The sequence below is a fragment of the Strix uralensis genome, chromosome 3 (assembly GCF_047716275.1).
Source record: "Strix uralensis isolate ZFMK-TIS-50842 chromosome 3, bStrUra1, whole genome shotgun sequence".
In the NCBI taxonomy this organism is placed as follows: domain Eukaryota; kingdom Metazoa; phylum Chordata; class Aves; order Strigiformes; family Strigidae; genus Strix; species Strix uralensis.
In genome coordinates, this window is record NC_133974.1 from 26724992 (window position 1) to 26730991 (window position 6000).

Consider the following 6000-nt stretch of genomic DNA (forward strand, 5'->3'; position numbering starts at 1 on the left):
TCACTGTGAAGAATTTTTTCCTTATATTTAATCTCAATTTCTGTTGCTGCAACTACTGTGCCCCTCCAAGAAGAGCTTGCTCTTCCTCCTTTGTATCACCCTCCAGACAGCTGAGGACAGTGATGAGGTGTCCCCCCCTTTACTCTGCAGCTTCCTGAATCTTGATGCTCTCTGGTAGACAGAGGACCAGGAAATACAGATGCTTTGCCAATAGGCATCCTAAAAAGTGAGGACAATTGAAAGACTTCAGCTATCTTAAGTACAATCAAACCACTTCAGAATGTCTCAAGTTGCCTAAAAGACTGTGGAGTCAGAGCAGATCACCCCCAGTGAACTTTAGTGGGCTGGGTATCCAACTTCACTCAATCAGAAGTTAAAGATGGGATGCTGCCTTTACTGATTCCATTCTTATGCTGCTGAAGGCCCAGGTAGGATTTGATCCAGGATCTTCAGTTTCAAAGGACAAAAGAGTCAAGCCAGAGTGTCCTCTAAGTTTGCATCTTGCAGACCTCTTCATTTCCCCATCAGATTACATTATTTTTAGAATGTATTCAGTCTCCTTATGACCTGGTTTCTTCACATTATACCATGAATGATTAACGTATAACCTTTCCCTCAGGAGGAATCTGCATCTCAAGAGCCAGCAAAGTTATTACTGTTCTGCAACTCAAGAGCACTTCTGGTCCAATCATCAAATATATTTGTTATAATTATTTTGAGAGAAAGTTGCTGCACTAAAGCAATTTGATCTTTCAGCAACTGGCAGGACAAGGCTTGCTTTACAGGTGGCTGCTTTAGTATGGCAAACATCAAGCAGGCTCCCGGACACCGAAGACTGTGTGTCCTCTTTCAATTTATGTTTTAGTACTGCTTGTAGGAGAGTATTTTTGTGTTGTGTTTCTTCATAGATCACTTTGACAGAAACGGAGACATGCATTTTTTCCATAGGGAAAAAACCTGTAATATTTTCAACAAAATAACTGAAAAATAGCAGCTAAAATAAATAGCAGGGAAATGTTGTCTTAGGACCTCTGTGGCACCTGGTGTTTGGGTAATGGACACGCTATTCCCCAGGGGAGGGTTCCCAGGCACTTGCCAGATCACTGCAGTGAATACATCTGAAAGGACAGTATTTTGATGCAAGAACATCACAGAAAGGAGAGAATGAAAACTCGCTTCCAGCCTCTGGCCATCCTCACTCCCCTGGGGGTGCTCTGGCAGAACACAGTGCTGAGAATGGGCCTGGGGACGTCAGTGGGACCAAGGAGAGGAGAGGAGGAAGACCAGCAACCATTTTCCTTCCTCTCCCACTGCCCTCATACTCCAGTGTATTTCAATTTTTCCCCAGGATGGGTCTCAGCGCATGCTGAGCTCCCATTCCCCAAGACAGAGGCTGGGTGCCAGGAGGGAGGCATTCCCCACAGCCCACAGCTAGCCAAAGTGCTCCATCGGAAAGGTGTCAAGGGTTAACATGACCACCAAGAGCTGTGGCACTTGTTTCAACATCAGTATTGGGATGCTATTCATGCTACTCTGAATGTCAACCTATTTCTCCCTCTATAGATATTTTAAACAATCATACTCAGCAAGAGTCATCAAGACTGGAGACAAGAGTTATAAGATAGAGGAGAGCTTTCAGTAAGCAAAACATTACCTTCAGAAGCTTCCAGAAGGTGCTACTAGCAAACAGCAACATCAGTAGATGTGGTTGAAGTCCACCACCAGGTTTCTGTACAGACAGGAGGAAGAGAGGCAGCATGATTGTCAGCTGACCTGGTAATCATTTGACCCAGACTAATACCCTGAGAAGTGAAACTGTGCTGAGACAGTGAATGTGGACATTTGACATAAGGCCAAAGGGAGAAAGGAGTAAAGACAGAGAACATGTGTCTTAGTGCTGCTCAAAGGAAACCTACTCTTGCATCAAGCCTGAGCTGCAGCTGCTCTGCAGAGAGCAGGGATGCTTTTGGGTGTTCATTAAGCACCTGCTGCTGAGACAGACAGTAAGTGCAGCCGATCAGAATACTGACCTGGTGTTGTGTTTGCATCTATGCAGAACCTCCTTCGCCTTGTTGAAAACGAGAGCAATTCAGTTCATATTCTCTAGTTTCTCTTCCTGTCCCTCTCCTCAAAACTGACACCAGAGCAACCTTTCTTGCCCACTAGTCTCTCTCTCCTCATTAGCTTTTTCTTCTGGCAGTTTATGTGTTTTCTGCTTCCTCTGAAAGTTTTCCACTGAAGTGTGTTCCCTCATTTTGTCCTAAATAGCCTCCTGCTTTGCTCAACAGAAGGGGCCAACAGTGGTCTTTCCCCAGTGCTCCAGCTGTGATGTCCGGACAACTGCAGGACCTTGGTTATCATTAATTCTAGTTAACATAACCAAAGCCCTCCATCCTTCACCATGCTGTTCTAGAGGCTCAGTCTTTTCTATACTTCCATAATTCTGTACATTTCACATTTCCTCACAGGTGAAGCAGTCTGATCCACACAACTCTGAGGTGTCAGAGCAGAGGGGATGTTTTGTTCTGTAATACAGAGGCGCCGCCATCCTAGCACCACCCTTCCTGGTCCTCTTCCAAGGCCAGATATTTGGGGTTTTGCTCACCCAGCTTTATCTAGTATAAAGCACGATAAATACTGAATGCTATTAAATAATTACAGCCATTTGTATGTGCTGGACAGCTGGTGATGTATTATGTTAATAACCATTACAGGTTAAGCTTTAATGTAAAAATACATTTGATTTGAGATTTGGGCTTGAGTTTAATGAGTTTGTTCTTTTTTTCTTCCCTGATTAAACGCATTCATTCACCTCTACCTATAAAATGATCTGAAATAGTCCTGGGTATCAGGATACACAGATCTGCATTCTGATCATTTTAATCAAAACAGCTCCTGTTTTTCCCCGAAAGCCAGCACTCCCAAGGTTATTTGTGTAATCAAGGTCAGATGCATCATAAAAGCCATTACGTAGGATACGCTTGCTTTTAATCTCCTCTTCCTTTACAACCTGTTTCCACACTAGGAAAAGCTCTTGATTACAGTGTCTTTGCAGAGGTGAAATAAAGGGCAACATACTATTTTATTCTTGCCTCTGTTATGCAAAATTAATTATACTCTCATCATCTGTACTACTAGGAACCACTGTGCAGATGTTTCCAATATAGGACAGGAGCTCTGTTTCCCTAATACTGGCCTTTCTGTCCAGTCCTCCTCTTTTAAAAAGGGGCTAAATGTGGTCTTTGAAGAACATACTACAGTCCACTTGAAAGGAAACTCTCTGGCTGTGAAATCCATATCACAATGTTTATATTCACACACCATCCTCGCTTGTACTAAATGCGGGCATATTTGTCACTGGTGTCAGCTCCAGCTTTTTATGAAATTCTTCTGGTCCCAGGGTGCGAGCAGGCATCAGCCTGTCCCCACCTTGTCACCTCACCGGTGCTGCCAGGAGAGGGCATCGGTTTATAGGGCATCCCCTCGGGTGCACGTCCCCGAGTTACGCCCCCCCGCCACCCCCCGTCCCGCTTTTGACTCCCCGGGCTCCGTGGTTCTCGCCAGATTTACCGGGTCTCACAACCTCCTCCTCTGCTTCTCCTCAGCCAGCAAGGCTGACATCAGTCCTGGGTTTAACCAGACCTAACTTTGGGAGGACTTGGTTTAAATTCCCAGTGCTTGATTACATCATTCTTAAACCTCCTTGAAATCGTCTGCATAAGAGACAAAACACCTCTAACAGGTGTTACTTAGAGCTGCTCTCTCCACTTCTGAGGCCAGAAGGCAAAAATTAACATAGTGGTGTTTTGGGTTTTGTTTGTTTTGGCATTGTTTTAGCAGTGTGGGATGGATGGGTTTTGGTTGTGAGAGGTTTGTTGGGGGGGGGGGGGGGGGTATTTGTCTGGTTGGATATGGGGCTGGTTTTTACTTCATAAAGTAAATCTCACATTGACTGTAATTTTTTTCTAAGTGCATGCTCTGGCCACCTGGAGCCAGGTAGTTGGCCCTGCAGTTTCGGACATTTCTGAAAACCTTGCATCTTACTCCTTTCTGACCAAATGAGAGTTAATTGTTAATTATTCTGATTTTCCTGTGTTGCAAAGGAACTTTAGGTAAATACTGCATGTTGAAAAAAATGTTGACAAATCATGCAGAGCATCCGTCACCAAATCGCCTGGTCTGGTTTCAGGAGTTCCCACTCATTTCAAAATCTACATGTACAGCTTTATAACAGCAAGAATGGACAGCAATTCTTCCCATTTAGTTACCGTGGAAACCAGAGTCAGATGTAAAGTCGACTTCTTAGCTCTTTAAACTTCTGAGGACAGAACGGTCTTTTTCATGATGATTTGAAAAAATCTGTACAAACAATTTAAAAAGGAAACAAAGCTGATGATAGCCGATAATAGTTATGCCATCTGTATGCATGGGAGGTATTTCCTGGTCTTTTTGGCAAACTCATCACTATTCTACTGAGCAAAAGTGCATTTGCATCAAAGATGTCTCAAGTCCCTAATAGCTCAGGATACCAAGAGCCACTCACACTCTCTCTCCCAACCCCGAGGGCTGTGGGAAGCAGAGCAAATTGATAAATTAACAGAAGATCTTTTAGAGAGGCAACCCTTTCTAAAGGTACAGAAACGTGTTAGCAACAGACCTAGAAAGGTCCCATTGATTTTAAAGGAAGCAAGGTATTTATGTAACTGCATGGGCTACAGATTATTTATTTTTCTTTTCAAAAGCTCCTGTTTCTGCTATGTGAGTTGAGTTTCTGATTTCCTACAACAGCTGGTAAAATTGAATTAGTAGCATTTGGTAAACATTTGGCTTCTAGTGGCAGACAGAACAATTCATAAATACATGCTTCCCACTTGCTAAATGGAATAAGACACCATATGTCTTATCAGATACACAAATACCATGATATCTTGCTTCAGTATGCATGGAAGAAATTTTGCTTGGTTTCACTTTAAACACTTTTACCAGGTAATTTATCACCACATAACATTACCTCTGTCTAATCCTAGAAGGAACACTGTGAATATCCACTTAGACAAGTCTAAGGCACTAATAGTGCAATTGTGCATTCCCCATTACAACAGCTCAGAAGCAGCAAATGCACAGGTGGAGACAACTCATACAGGACTGCATTTTTCTGTCAACAGATTAAGTTACCTTGAAGTTTTATGTGTTCCCAAATGAAATGCAACAAGAATGAGTTTGCCTTTCTCACTGCCACACAGCCGGACCATCCTTGCTTGAAAAGATGGAGCTCCAGCTGCCTCTGAAGGGTCTGAGGAAATTCCTCTCACAAGGAAATTTAGCACCTTTCCACTGACCACGGGCTTCTTCCACATATGGTGTCACTGCAGTACCTTCCCTCAGCAAACAGGACATTCCTCCAGTGCCTTCAGAAACCTTCCAAGAATTATGGGCCACATTCGTGGAAAAGGTGTTGCTTTAACACAGATTAGATTTGGAAGAAACAAGGTTAAAAAAAAGCAATTGCTTCACTCCAGGGAGCATGTTTTCCTCGACTACAAGAGCTCTGGCTGTACCACTATGGCCAATTCCCTTTAGGCTATGCTTTCTGGTGCTGCGGTACCTCATGGCCTTTGATAAATCTTCCTTACAATCAAGGAAGATGCCTTCTGCCCAGACCGTTGGAATTGTAAAAAGTGCCCAGGTGGGGTGGGGTGACCTTGCCCAGCTGCCAGATGCCCACTCAGTCATTCTCTCCCACTCCTCAACAGGACTGGGGGTGGAAATAAAATGAAAAGCTTGTGGGTTCAGATAAAGACAGGGAGGTCACCCACCAATAATCGCCACAGGCAAAACAGATTTGGGGAAAAATAATTTATTAGCAATTAAAACAGAGTTGAATGGTGAGAAAGACAACAACTAAAACGCCTTCCCCCTATCCCTTTTTTCCAAGGCTCAGCTTCACTCCTTCATTCCTGACCCCTCTACCTCCTCCCTGCTCCAAGTGGGGGGTGGGGG